Here is a 15,927-nt window from a genome sequence, read left to right as displayed (position 1 = left end):
GGTGTTCTGTGGAGTTTCAGGACTTTTGGAGTTGTGCAGAATAGGTCTCTAATATTTTCTCCTTTTCCAGCCCAGAATTCCAGCTGCCGGCATTCTCCCTCCTTATGTAAACCTTGTAAAATAAGAGAGAATAGCCATAAGTATTGTGACATAATGTGAAATAACACCCCATAATGCAATAAATATCGATATAAAAGCATGATGCAAAATGGACGTATCACACCACTAGAGGGATGACAACATACATCTCATCAAAATATCGAATGCATACCAAATTCACATGACTACTTATAGCCAGACTTCTCCCATGTCCTCAGGAACAAACGTAACTACTCACAAAGCATATTCATGTTCATAATCAGAGGGCTATTAATATGCATAATGGATCTGAACATATGATCTTCCACCATGTAAACCAACTAGCATCAACTACAAGGAGTAATCAACACTACTAGCAACCCACAGGTACCAATCTGAGGTTTGGATACAAAGATTGGATACAAGAGATGAACTAGGGTTTGAGATGAGATGGTGTTGGTGAAGATGTTGATGGATATTGACCCCCTCCCGATGAGAGGATCGTTGGTGATGACGATGGTGATGATTTCCCCCTCCCGGAGGGAAGTTTCCTCGACAGAAGAGCTCTATCGGAGCCCTAGATTGGTTCCGCCAAGGTTCCGCCTCGTGGCGGCGGAGTTTCTTCCCGAAAGCTTGCTTATGATTTTTTCCTCGATGAAAGACTCCATATACCCAAAGATGGGCATCAGAGGGCCACCAGGGGGCCCACGAGGTAGGGGGCGCGCCCAGGGGGGTAGGGCGCGCCCCCACCCTCGTGGATGGTGGGTGGCCCCCTCTGGTACTTTCTTTGCTCGGTATTTTTTATATATTCTAAAAATAACTCCTGTGGAGTTTCAGGACTTTTGGAGATGTGCAGAGTAGGTCTCTAATATTTGCTCCTTTTCCGGCCCAAAATTCCAGCTGCCGGCATTCCCCCTCTTCATGTAAACCTTGTAAAATAAGAGAGAAAAGGCATAAGTATTGTGACATAATGTGTAATAATAGCCCATAATGCAATAAATATCGATATAAAAGCATGATGCAAAACGGACGTATCAAACGACAACACAGTGCTTATCCGTGGCGGCGGTGAGGCAGGCACACTGCTGATGGCGTGGCGTGTGTGCGTGTGATACGTCTCCAACGTATCTATAATTTTTGCTTGTTCCATGTTGTTATATTATCATTCTTGGGTGTTTTACAATCATTTTACAGCTTTATATCATTTTTTGGGACTAACCTATTGACATAGTACCTAGTTGTTGTTTTTTGCTTGTTTTTTACTTTGCCGAATATCAGTACCAAACGGAGTCCAAATGCAGTGAAACTTTTTGGAGATTTTTTTGGACCAGAAGACACAAGATGGGCCAACGAATTACCAGAGGCGAGGCCCGAGGTGGGCACAACCCACCATGGCACGCCCAGGAGCCCAGATGCGCCCAGGGGGTTTGTGCCCCCCTCGGTGACCACCCGCACCGCCTCTTCGCCCTATAAATACCCAAATATTCTATAAACCCTAGGGGACTGAATGAAACACAATTCAAGCCGCCGCAAGTTCCAGAACCACGAGATCCAATCTAGACACCATCACGGAGGGGTTCATTGATACGTCTCCAATGTATCTATTTTTTATGTATTCATGCCATGTTTATAATATTTTTACATGATTTTGGTATGATTTGGTTATAACTAACCCGGACTGACGCTATTTTCAGCAGAACTACCGTGGTGTTGTTTTGTGCAGAAATAAAAGTTCTCGGAATGCGCTGAAAATCAACGGAGATTTTTCTGGAAAATGTAAAAAATACTGGAACGAAGAGTTGCCGGAGGGGAGTCCCATGGGCCCCAAGCGGGTGGAGGGCGCACCCACCCCCTAGGGCGTGCCGCTGTGCTTCGTGGACTTCCCGTGGGGCCCCCTAACTTTTTCGCGAAGCTAACCTCTCCTATAAATCGCCAAACCTCTAGAAAATAACCTAGATCAGGAGTTCCGCCACCGCAAGCCTCTATAGCCACCAAAAACCAATCGGGACCCTGTTCTGGCACCCTGCCGGAGGGGGGATCCATCACCGATGGCCATCTTCATCATCCCGGTGCTCTCCATGACGAGGAGGGAGTAGTTCACCCTCGGGGCTGAGGGTATGTACCAGTAGCTATGTGTTTGATCTCTCTCTCTCTCTCTCGTGTTCTTGATATGGCACAATCTTGATGTACTGCGAGCTTTGCTATTATAGTTGGATTTTATGATGTTTCTCCCCCTCTATCTCCTTGTGATGAATTGAGTTTTCCCTTTGAAGTTATCTTATCGGATTGAGTCTTTAAGGATTTGAGAACACTTGATGTATGTCTTGCATGTGCTTATGTGTGGTGACAATGGGATATTCACGTGATCCACTTGATGTATGTTTTGGTGATCAACTTGCGAGTTCTGTGACCTTGTGAACTTATGCATAGGGGTTGGCACACGTTTTCGTCTTGACTCTCCGGTAGAAACTTTGGGGCACTCTTTGAAGTTCTTTGTGTTGGTTGAATAGATGAATCTGAGATTGTGTGATGCATATCGTATAATCATACCCGCGGATACTTGAGGTGACATTGGAGTATCTAGGTGACATGAGGGTTTTGATTGATTTGTGTCTTAAGGTGTTATTTTACTACGAACACTAGGGTTGTTTGTGACACTTATAGGAATAGCCCAATGGATTGATCGGAAAGAATAACTTTGAGGTGGTTTAGTACCCTACAATAATCTCTTTATTTGTTCTCCGCTATTAGTGACTTTGGAGTGACTCTTTGTTGCATGTTGAGGGATTGTTATATGATCTAATTATGTTATTATTGTTGAGAGAACTTGCACTAGTGAAAGTATGAACCCTAGGCCTTATTTTAACACATTGCAATCCCGTTTGTGCTCACTTTTATCATTAGTTACCTTGCTGTTTTTATATTTTCAGATTACAAAAACCTATGTCTACCATCCATATTGCACTTGTATCACCATCTCTTCGCCGAACTACTGCACCTATACAATTTACCATTGTATTGGGTGTGTTGGGGACATAAGAGACTCTTTGTTATTTGGTTGCAGGGTTGTTTGAGAGAGACCATCTTCATCCTACGCCTCACACGGATTGATAAACCTTGGGTCATCTACTTGAGGGAAATTTGCTACTGTCCTACAAACCTCTGCACTTGGAGGCCCAACAACGTCTACAAGAAGAAAGTTGTGTAGTAAACATCAAGCCCTTTTCTGGCGCCATTGCCGGGGAGGCTAGTGCTTGAAGGTATATCTTTAGATCTTGCAATTGAATCTTTTTGTTTCTTGTTTTATCACTAGTTTAGTCTATAAAATAAAACTACAAAAAATGGAATTGTGGTTGCCTCATATGCTTCATCTTTTTAATATCTTTTGTGAAAATAAGGATCCCGATAATTGTGCCAAAGTGTTAGAAGAAAAATGCATTAAAATGTTTGGCACTAAATCTTTGGATGATGAGCATGATTGCAATGTTGTTAGTATGAATTCTTTGAATATCCATGATGCTAATGATATGCAAAGCCACAAGCTTGGGGATGCTATGTTTGATGAAGATGATATTTTTTGTCCCCCAAGTTTTGATGAGCAAATTTATTAAGATGAAAGCATCCCTCCTATCTATGATGATTATTGTAATGACACGTATGCTATAAATAATAATGATATCCATGAAACTTTTCATCATGATTTTAACTTTCAGTTGGATTATGCCTCACATGATAGTTATTTTGTTGAGTTTGCTCCCACTACTATTCATGAGAAGAAATTTGCTTTTGTGGAGAGTAAGAAAAATTCTATGCTTTTAGATCATGAAAAGAATGCTTTATGTTATGGTTATATTGTTGAATTCATTCATGATGCTACTGAAAATTATTATGAGGGAGGAATATATGCTCGTAGGAATTGCAATAATATCAAGTTTCCTCTCTATGTGCTTAAAATCTTGAAGTTATGTTTGTTTTGCTTTCCTATGCTAGTTGATTCTTGTTCCCATAAATTGTTTGCTCACAAAATCCCTATGCATAGGAAGTGGGTTAGACTTAAATGTGCCAGTCATATTCTTCATGATGCTCTCTTTATGTTTCAATTCTTATCTTTTATGTGAGCATCATTGAAATCGTCATGCCTAGCTAAAAAGGCATTAAATAAAAGTGCTTGTTGGGTGACAACCCAATATTTACCCCTACTGTTTTTGTGTGTTCACATGATTAAGCTACTGTAGTAATCATGTTTATAGCTTTTGTTTTAATAAAGTGCCAAGTAAGACCTTTGGGAGGGCTTACGGTGATAGTTGATTTGATCTTGCTGAAAAATAGAAATGTTTGCGCTCAGGTAAACAATTCTCATTTTTTACAGAAGCATGATAAAATACTGATTCTTTTTGCAGAAAATTAATAAACAAATTGCCTAGGACTTCCTAATTTCTCAGGATTTTTGGATTACAGAAGTATTCGTGAGTTGCAGATTACTACAGACTGTTTTGTTTTTGACAGATTCTGTTTTCGATGCATAGTTTACTTGTTTTCTAGTTTCTATGGCTTATATTGCTTAATATAAATTGTAGAAATGGTATGGTACAGTAGGCATCATGTGAGAAAAATTATGAATCTTGTCTTGACAGTACCTAAGTGGTGATTTGCTTTCTTATACTAACGGAGCTTACGAGTTTTCTGTTAAGTTTTGTGTTGTGAAGTTTTCAAGTTTTGGGTAAAGATTTGATGGACTATGGAATAAGGAGTGGCAAGAGCCTAAGCTTGTGGATGCCCAAGGCACCCCAAGGTAATATTCAAGGACAACCAAGAGCCTAAGCTTGGGGATGCCCCAGAAGGCATCCCCTCTTTCGTCTTCGTTCATCGGTAACCTTACTTGGAGCTATATTTTTATTCACCACATGATATGTGTTTTGCTTGGAGCGTCATTTTCTTTCATTAGGATTTGCTTGCTGTTATTTAGAGTAATATTTTGCATCTTTTACTTCAACAAAAAGGTCAAGTATTACCTTTACCATGCTTATTTTGTAAGTTCATATGTTGCTGTTTTAAAAACAGAAAGTTTGCTGTTATGTTTTGAATATTTGTGAATAGTCAGAACATGATAAAATCTTGAAATTTTTACACAATGAGAAAAAACAAATTATCTACAGTGTGGTAATTTTTCATAATTTTTGGAGTTAAATAAGTATAATTTGTCTTGCATTCTTTACAGACTATCCTGTTTAGACAGATTGCTGTTATAATTGCATTGTTTGCATATGTTTGCTTGTTTAATGATTCTATTTGATGATAGGAGTATTAAATATGCAGAGGCATTTAGTATGCAATGTAAAATTATAATTTTAGTGATTTTCTACAGTAGAGAATGATAAGGTTTAGCATGGATTTATACTAACTTATCTCACGAGTTCTTGTTGAGTTTGGTGTGGATGAAGTTTTTAAGATTTAGGGAAACCGCGATATGAATGGAATTAAGGACACACAAAAGCTCAAGCTTGGGGACGCCCAAGGCATCCCTAGTCAATATTTCAAGAAGTCTCAAGCATCTAAGCTTGGGGATGCCCCGGTAGGCATCCCACCTTTCTTCTTCAACAACTATCGGTCAGTTTTGGTTGAGCCTAAGTTTTTGCTTCTTCACATGATATGTGCTATAGTTGCAATGCCATTTTATTTTGTGCTTGTTGTTTGAATAAAGTACTTAAGATCTGAAATTTTATTTATGAGAAGAAGTCTTCACATAGTTACATAATTATTCAACTACTCATTGTGCTTCGCTTACATCTTTTGGAGTAGTTTGTCGTTTGCTCTAGTGCTTCACTTATATCTTTTATTTGAATTAGAAAAAAAATGCATTTATCAAAATTGCATTTTTAGGCCAAGAAAATGTTCACTTTGTTCTAAATATTCTATTTAGACGATGAAAATTTGTTTTGATTTTTTTGGATTTTTATTTTATTTTCTAGCATTTTTCCGGCGAAATCTATTTTTTTATAAAAAAGTCAAACCGACCCGGACTCCCGCCGGGGGCAGGCTTTATAAGCCGGCCACCCCGAGGCCTCAGCCCACCAAGCCACCGCCCCGCCGGAACCCTAACCTAGCCGCCCGCCCGCGCCGCCACCAGCCGCTGTCGCCGGAGTTTCGCTGGAGTTGCCATGGTTTTTTCATTTTTAGGTAAACCCTAGATCTAGATTTAGATCCGGTTTTTTTAGTTTCCCCGGTTTATTTTTGTTAGACCGGTTTTTCATCGGTTTATTTATTTAGTGGATGTTCGTCCGTACGTTCGTTTTAACGAACGTTGTTCGTCGGTTAGGTTCAGACAGCGAACGTTCGTTCGTTAGTCTTTTCTTTTTTATTTTATTTTCAGCCAGGGACCTATCCGCGATTATTTTTATCGCAGATTAGCCCCTGATCTTCAAACGCTCGCCGTTTCTTAACCGTTTGTCCAAATCCAGTGAAACCAACGCCAAAATCTTCATCTAGAAACCCTCTTTCTGCTTAGTCAACTTGAACAAAGTTTTGACAATTTTAAAATTCGTTTCAAGCAGATTTGTTTTCGAAGTTTTTTTGACCGTAGTTTCAGTTCCATAGCTCCGATTCGATTGATTCTTTTTCCAGATCGAATCTCTTCAGTTGAGTTTTCATATTCGATCTTCTTATTCGATATTTACCCATGCATCTTTGCTTGAGTGCTTATGTATGCTATTTTTTGTTTGTAATACAATTCCCGGAGTGCGCAGCGTGCTACTACGAGTCACTAGGTTTTGCGGATCATCAGTAAGGCAAGTAACACTTTGATCATATCCCTTTTACCCAGTTTTTATGCATTAGTTTCAACCCCTCAAACATTGCATGAGTAGGATCTCTTAGCTTGTGGGTTTGGGAAGTAGATGATGAGGTAGAACCTATTACCCTTTTTATTATCAAAGCCTGGGAGTTACTTCTGCGTTATGCTACTTATTGACATGATATGCTCGTAGACGTGGATTGGGTTTGAGAGTATCCATGAAAGATGTGAAATTATTATTTAATGGTTTACCTAAGGTGGCTACTTAAACACACATCTGGGTGGATTGGTTGCGGGCACCTGGGGATATACCAGTGCTGTCCTTTTTGGTTTGCCACCCAGGCTCAAAGGGATCATAAGATTATTCATGCTGGAAACTTCTGTGTGCAGCCACAAGCTATTATGGGCTCTAGCATAGTTGAGTAAGTTATGGGAAACCTTTCCATAATGGGCTAGCAGATGTAGGGGATTGTAGGTGTACCGGCCTATCTATCGGTTAAGGGGACCTCTTCGGAAAGACTGTGTCTCGGTCATCCATTTCTCAAACACCATGCAGTGCGAGAAATACAACCGAGGAGATCGAGTCTTGTGGGGAAAAGTGCACAAACCTCTGCAGAGTGTACAAACTAATGATGGTTAGCCGTGTCCCCAGTTATGGACATCTTGAGTATCTGGTTCTTGGATTATCATGTGGATCTCATCACTCTAAATTAATTTGCTAGGATGTTAATTACTTTTAATTGGGATTGAGATGGAGTTACCATTCTCAATGTTTTTCAACCAACTTTGTAGTTAAATAAAATATATTCCTTTGATGTAGGGAAAAATTGGCTTTTCGCAAAAACATTATAACCATACAGCCTCCACCAGCCATATATGCATGTAGTGATATCATTTACTTGTTCATTGCTCTACTGTGTTATCTTGTCAGCATATTCCATGTGCTGACCCATTTCGAGCTGCAACATATCATGTTGCAGACTTTTCAGACAAAGAGTAAGGTGCGCTAGGTCGTTTGTCGTGCACTCAGCTATGTTGTTGGAGTTGATGGACTCACTTTATCTTCCAAGCCTTCCGCTGTTATCTTACTAAGATGGCCTTAAGTCATATTTATTGTAATAAGTTCTCTTTTGAGACATTCGATGTAATAAGTGTGCGATTGCTACTCTGTTATAAATCCTTCAAGTACTGTGTGTGTCAGCATTACCGATCCAGGGATGACACTTATGCACAGAAACTTGATCCATTAGGGTCGGGTCGCTACAAGATGGTATCAAAGCACACGCTGAATGTAGGACACGACCACTAAGATGAGCCATAGGTCACTCTTCTCTACTCATTTCTGACTTCTCTCCATTTTCTACTCTTTAGGATGGCAGACACGAGGAATAAGTTTACACAGCCGGATGAAGACACACCTTTTGGATGACACTTGAAGGAAGTCACTAGGTACCTGAACATTGGAATACCAAGCTTCACCGGGACCTACACTGCCACACTACCAGAAGAGGAGCGTTGGATGATTCGAGTTCAAGTTCCAGGAAGGACATTCACACCAGTAACTGAGCCCATAGAGTTTTCCTTTGATGCACCAACCTGGAGTCTAGGAAAGAGCATGGCAGCCCACATCGCCATGGGACACATCGGCGAAGTTTATCACAAGGAGCTTAATGACACTATCTACCAGATATGTGGGCACCGAGATGAGCAATGGGAGATGATCAGCACCAGGAAGGACAAGTCCATTGCAGCCTTCATCCAGGAGTTAAATCATCACATTTGTCGCCAGGAGAACTAGATTTTCGCAAGCATGATAGATCTGAAGAAGTTAATGACTAGGAACATGGAGCTGGAAGAGGAACTCAAGTTTACACGCGACGGATACGAGGAGGAAATCACCGTACCAGTGGAGATGAATGATGACCTGACAAGGAAGCTAGGAGTATTCATGGGAGACCCTGCACCAGGAGGAGATGATGACCACCCCAAGGATTACATCATCATCGACGACACCGACTCCGACCCCAATGATGATGATTATGAAGACGAAGCTAGAGAAGATATCATGGAGTCTTCTACCGATCAAAATTTCTAGTAGACCACCAAATTATTAGTAGTATTCCCCCATGTATATATTAGTAGTCCGAGCACTGTAACGATAGTTAGATCGATTGTATGCCCTTGCTTGATATTGTTTTGGAGTGATATTGATTGTGTTTTGTCTCATGTGCATATGGGTAGTGCTTTCTCGTTAGACCTCATTCTATTCTAATCTCTCCCCTCTGAACCCATCAGATGCCTCCAAGATGTGACCCCAGATTTGCCTTCCCACCAGAGCTCACTCAGTTGATCCAGCAGCAGAATACACTAATGTAGTTGCTAGTTCAGAATCAGGGCAACAACAACAACAACCCACCGCCACCACCTCCAGTTGACAACTTAGCCCATTTTCTGAGGTTACAACCACCGGTGTTTTCCAGTAGCACCGAGCCCATAGTGGCGGATGACTGGCTACGCAGGATTGGAAGGGACTTAACCACTGCCGGTTGCACAGATGCTAAGAAGGTGCGTTTTGTCGCACACCAATTGGATGGACCCGCAGCCGCATGGTGGGAGAATTACACATCCACTTTCCCCATAGCCAATGTTACTTGGGAACAATTTCAGCAAGCATTCCGCACTGCTCATGTCTCAACTGGAGCTATGAGTGTGAAGAAGCGTGAGTTTCGCAACTTACGCCAGGACAACCATACTGTAGGGCAGTACGTGGAGGAGTTTAGCAAGCTAGCTCGTTATGCCTCAGATGACGTGGCCACCGATGCCGCGAAATAGGAGAAGTTTATGGAAGGGCTAAATGATGAGATGAGTATGTAGTTGATGGTGGCAACATTCAACAACTACCAGGAGTTGGTAGATAAAGCTCTTATGATTGAAGGGAAGCAACAACAGATTGAGAGCCGCAAGAGGAAGTATGGACAAGGGAAGTACAATTCAGGAGCTCAGCAGAAACCCCGTTTCACCCCGAACCCGGGAGGATTTACCCATAACCATGGAGGCCATAACCACAATGGAGGAATTCCGCATAACCACAATGGCTCTAGGAATGGAAATGGGAGTGGAGCAAGCAGTCAGAACCGCTCTAACCCAAGCACACCCGCCAAGAAGGACCAAAGCCACGTTACTTGTTTCAAGTGCGGGAAGACTGGGCACTATGCCAATGAGTGCCCTGAACTCAAGAATGGAAATGGCAATGGAAGCTCTGGAAAGAAGCTCAACCCTTTCAACAAGGGACAAGTGAACCACGTTAACGTGGAGGAGGTTGAGGAGCAGCCAGATGCAGTTATCGGTAAGTTTTTGGTTAAGTCATTTACTTCAATAGTTCTTTTGATACTAGTGCATCGCATTCATACATATCAAGGGGATTCGTGGATAAGTATAAGTTGCCCACCAAATTTCTTAAGACACCTATGTTAGTAAGCTCACCCAGAGCAGAGTATATGGCAAGCAGTGGATGTTTTCAGATGCCATTGACCATAGGTAGGCATGTTTTCCCCTCAGACTTCATAATTTTGGAATCACAAGGATTGGATGTGATACTCGGTATGGATTGGCTATCGAAGTATGGAGGAAACATTGATTGCGCTAGTAGGTCAATTCTACTCACCACACCGGAGGGAAAAAGGATTAAGTATGTATCCAGGCATACTCCTAAGAGCACTCACGTAAATTCCCTCATGGGAGTTGTTCAGGAAGAAGTGCATGTAGTAAAGGATTACCCAGATGTATTTCCAGAGGAACTACCAGGCATGCCCCCGGATTGAGACATTGTGTTTTTGATAGAGTTATTGCCAGGCACCGGACCAATATCAAAGAGACCATACCGGATGTCCGCAAATGATCTGGAGGAGATTAAGAAATAGATTAAGGAGTTATTGGAGAAAGGTTACATCCGACGAAGTTTGTCACCATGGGGAGCCCCAGTGCTCTTGGTTGATAAGAAGGATAAGTCTCTGAGAATGGTGGTTGATTATCGTGCATTGAATGAAGTAACGATCAAGAACAAGTACCCACTGCCGACGATCAATGATTTGTTTGACCAGCTACAAGGAGCTAAAGTCTTTTCCAAGATCGATCTTCGACCAGGATACCACCAGCTGAAGATTGGAGAATAGGATATACATAAGACAACTTTCACCACCAGGTACGGGTTGTATGAGTATACGGTTATGTCATTCGGATTGACTAACGCCCCTGCCTATTTCATGAGTATGATGAACAAGGTGTTCATGGAGTTCTTGGATAAATTTGTCGTGGTGTTCATTGATGACATTTTGGTGTACTCGAAGAATGAAGACGAGCATAAGGAGCATTTGCGTTTAGTTCTCGAGAAGCTCAGGGAACATCAGTTATACGCCAAGTTCAGCAAATGTGAGTTTTGGTTGAAGGAAGTTGGATTCTTTGGACATGTTATATTAGGAGAAGGTATAGCAGTAGACCCTATGAAGGTTCAGTCAGTCACTGAGTGGTTGGCACCCACCTCAATTGGAGAGATCCGCAGTTTTCTAGGAGTCGCGGGATATTATCGGAGATTCATTGAGAATTTCTCTAAGATTGCAAAGCCCATGACAGAGCTATTGAAGAAGGACACCAATTTTAAATGGACAGATGAATGTGAGGCAAGTTTTTAGGAGTTGAAGAAACGTTTGACTACAGTCCCAGTGCTGATTCTGCCAGATATACACAAGGATTTCCAAGTGTATTGCGACGCGTCTCGCTTAGGACTTGGAAGTGTACTCATGCAAGACAGAAGAGTTGTTTCATATGCCTCACGACAGCTTCGACCGCATGAATTAAATTATGCCATGCATGATTTGGAGTTAGCATCTGTAGTGCATGCACTCAAAACCTGGAGACATTTTCTTATTGGAAACCATTGTGATGTGTACACGGATCATAAGAGTTTGAAGTACATTTTCACACAGAAGGAGTTGAATCTCAGGCAAAGGAGATGGTTGGAGCTCATAAAGGATTATGATATGAAGTTGCACTATAATCTAGGCAAGGCCAATGTCGTAGCAGACGCTCTGAGCCGGAAGAGTTACACCAATACCCTCGTGAGCGGAGGATTGCCAAAGGAGTTAGCTGAATATCTCAGGGAGCTTCATTTGGAGATAGTCCCTAGAGGTTTTGTTGCAGCAATGGAAGTTCAGTCGACATTATTGGAAAAAATCAAGAAGCTCGGAAGGGTGATAAGGAAATTGCTGAGATAAAGGAGAAGATGAGCAAAGGAAAGGCCAAAGGTTTTCATGAGGATGATCATGACACCTTGTGGTTTGAGGACCATGTTTACGTGCCCAATAATGCAGAAATCAGGAAGTTGATACTTCAGGAAGCTCACGACTCGCCATACTTGATACACGCCAGAAACACCAAGATGTATTTGGATTTGAAGGAGCGTTTCTGGTGGACGGGTATGAAGAAGGACATTGCCGAGTATGTAGCCGTGTGTGATGTATGTCAGAGAGTGAAGGCAGAACATCAGAAGCAAGCAGGATTACTGCAGCCTATGCCGATACCCGAATGGAAGTGGGATAAGCTTGGCATGGATTTCATCACCGGATTACCCAGGACCCGATCGGGATACGATTCTATTTGGGTAGTAGTGGATCGCTTAACCAAAGTGGCTCACTTTATCCCAGTGAAAACCACCTATACCAGTGCGAAATTGGCCAAGATATACATGACCAGGACCGTATGTCTGCATGGAGTTCCGAGGACTATTATATCAGATAGAGGAACCCAGTTTACTTCAAAGTTTTGGCACCAGTTGCACCAGACTCTGGGCACCAGGCTAGAGTTCAGTATAGCTTTTCATCCGCAGACAGATGGACAGACTGAGAGAGTTAATCAGATTCTGGAAGATATGTTGAGAGCTTGTGCGCTTGATTATGGTTCTAGTTGGGATGATAATTTCCCCTATGCAGAGTTCTCTTACAACAACAGTTATCAATCTAGCCTAAAGATGGCACCCTTCGAAGCTTTGTATGGAAGAAGGTGCAGGACGTCGTCGATGTGGGATGAAGTTGGAGACCATCAATGTTTGGACCAGATTTGATCAGGGATTCAAAAGAGAATGTTAAGTTGATTCGAGACAGACTGAAGGTAGCTCAGTCTAGGCAGAAAAGTTATCCAGACTCAAAATGCAAGGAGGTAGTCTACGAAATCGGAGACAGGGCATATCTTCGTGTGTCACCCCCGCGAGGAGTTAAACGTTTTGGAGTTAAGGGAAAGCTAGCCCCAAGATTCGTAGGACCATACCAAGTTTTGGAACGTATGGGAGAAGTTGCCTCCAAGTTGGAGTTACCCGAAGGACTGCCAGGAGTTCATGATGTGTTTCACATTTCCCAGTTGAAGAAGTGTCATGCAGAGATGGCCGATATTCCTCTGAGAGATATAGTGCCCCTGGAAGCAATTCAGTTGGATAGTGATCTGACCTATGAGGAGAAACCTGTCAAGATTCTTGAGTTTGCCAGCCGAGTTACACGCAGTAAGGTTATCAAGTTTTGCAAAGTTCAGTGGAGCCACCATACCGAGGATAAAGCCACCTGGGAACGAGAGGATGATCTACGGAAAGACCACCTACACCTATTCTCTAGCCAAGCCAAATCTCGTGGGCGAGATTCATCTTAAGGGGGCTAGGTTTGTGACATCCCAAATTTTTAATTTGGAATGTTATACATAGGACATCATAATTGCATATCATATTTTATTGCATTTTGTTTTGCGATCCTAAAAATCCTAAGCAACTCACAGAAAACTCTGAAAAATTAGGACGACCTGAGGAATTTGTATATTCATCTACTGCAAATGGAATGGTTGTTTTATTGCTCTCTGGTAAAAAATGAAAATTAATTTCGTGAGCACAAACTTTCTGTATTTTTCAGCAAGATCAAACAACTATTGCCCAAGAAGATCCTAAAGGCTTTACTTGGCACAAACACTAATCAAAACATAAAATACACAATCATGACAGTAGAATAATTGTTCTAACACTCAAGAACAGAAAGCAAAAAGCAAAAATAAATTTTATTGATTGGGTTGCCTCCCAACAAGTGCTATAGTTTTACGCCCTTAGCTAGGCATATAGCAAGGATCTAAGTTTTGTCATCTTTGGTTCGAGATCCATAAGAAGACCTCATGATTGATTCATAGGGTGGCTTAATTCTAGTTCTAGGAAAGTGTTCCATACCCTTCCTTAAAGGAAATTGGAACTTAATATTGCCTTCTTTCATATCAATCACGGCACCGATAGTGCGTAAAAACGGTCTACCAAGAATAATTGGACAAGACGGATTGCAATCAATATCAAGAACAATAAATCTATGGGCACATAATTCCTATTTGCAAGAATAAGAACATCATTAATCCTTCCCATAGGATTTTTAATAGTGGAATCCACCAAGTGCAAATTCAAGGAACATTCTTCAAGATTGGTAAGACCAAGCACATCACATAAAGATTTCGGAATTGTGGAAACACTAGCACCCAAGTCACACAAAGCAAAACACTCATAATTTTTAATCTTGACTTTGGTAGTAGGTTCCCACTCATCATACAATTTTCTAGGAATTGAAACTTCTAATTCCAATTTTTCTTCAAAAGTTTTCATCATAGCATCAACAATATGTTTAGTAAAAGCTTTATTTTGTTCATAAGCATGGGGTGAATTTATCATGGATTGCAACAAAGAAATACAATCAATTAAAGAGCAACTATCATAATTAGAGTCTTTGTAATCCAAGATAGTGGGTGCATCACTAGCTAAAGTTTTGACCTCTCCAAACCCACTTTCATCAATTTTTTCTATAAGATTTTCACCCCTCCGAAATATTGGGACGCCTTCTACCTAAAGTTGACTCTTATCCAGTCCATTTTTCATCATTCTTAACTTAACAAGGTAGCAATAGAAGAAACACCAATCATTTTAAGATCTTCATCACTTTTGCAAGAATAATCACTAGAAAAAGCTTTTTCCAAAAATTCTCTTTTAGCTCTAAGCATAACAGTTCTTTTCTTACTTTCATCCATAGAAACATAAAGAGCTTTAATTGATTCATCTACTTTAGGCACAAAAATTTTCATCTTGAGATTTTCCACATCATGAGCAATTCTATCAACACTTCTAGACAAATCATCAATTTTGTTCAACTTTTCTTCTATGGAAGTGTTGAAAATTTTTGTGTGTGTTGATAAATTCTTTAATATTATTCTCAAGATAAGAGGTGTTCCTATTATTATTATTATAAGATTGATTTCCATAGGAATTACCATAATTATTAGAGGAATTACTAGGAAAAGGCCTAGGATTAAAATTACCTCTATAAGCATTGTTATTGAAATTATTTCTAGAGATAAAATTCACATCAATGGCATCACTATTTTGCTCAATCAAAGTAGAAAAAGGCATATCATTAAAATCAATAGAAGCACTTTTGCTAGCAACCAATTTGATAAGAGCATCAACTTTATCACTCAAAGAAGAAATTTCTTCAACCAAATTAACTTTTTTTACTAGTAGGAGCTCTTTTGGTATGCCATTGTGAATAATTTGCCATGATATTATCAAGCAATTTGGTGGCTTCACCCAAAGTAATTTCCATAAAAGTACCACCCACGGCGGAATCTAAAAGATTACGAGAAACAAAATTCAATCCCGCATAAAAATTTTGTATGATCATCCAAAGATTTAACCCATGAGTTGGGCAATTCCTTAGCATCATTTTCATCCTTTCCCAAGATTGGGCAACATGCTCATGTTCATGTTGCTTGAAATTCATGATCTGGGTTCTAAGTGAAATAATTTTTGCGTGAGGAAAATACTTAGTGATAAAAGCATCTTTGCACTCATTCCAAGAATCGATACTATTATGAGGCAAAGAAGAGAACCAATTTTTTGCAGAATCACGCAAAGAAAACGGAAATACTTTCATCTTGACCACATCATTGTCCACATCTTTTTTATTTTGCATGTCGCATAATTACACGAAGGTATTAAGATG

Source organism: Triticum urartu, chromosome 1 (genome assembly GCF_003073215.2).
Source record: "Triticum urartu cultivar G1812 chromosome 1, Tu2.1, whole genome shotgun sequence".
NCBI classification, from domain to species: domain Eukaryota; kingdom Viridiplantae; phylum Streptophyta; class Magnoliopsida; order Poales; family Poaceae; genus Triticum; species Triticum urartu.
The sequence above is the reverse complement of the archived record's forward strand: the minus strand, read 5'-3'. Positions refer to the sequence as shown.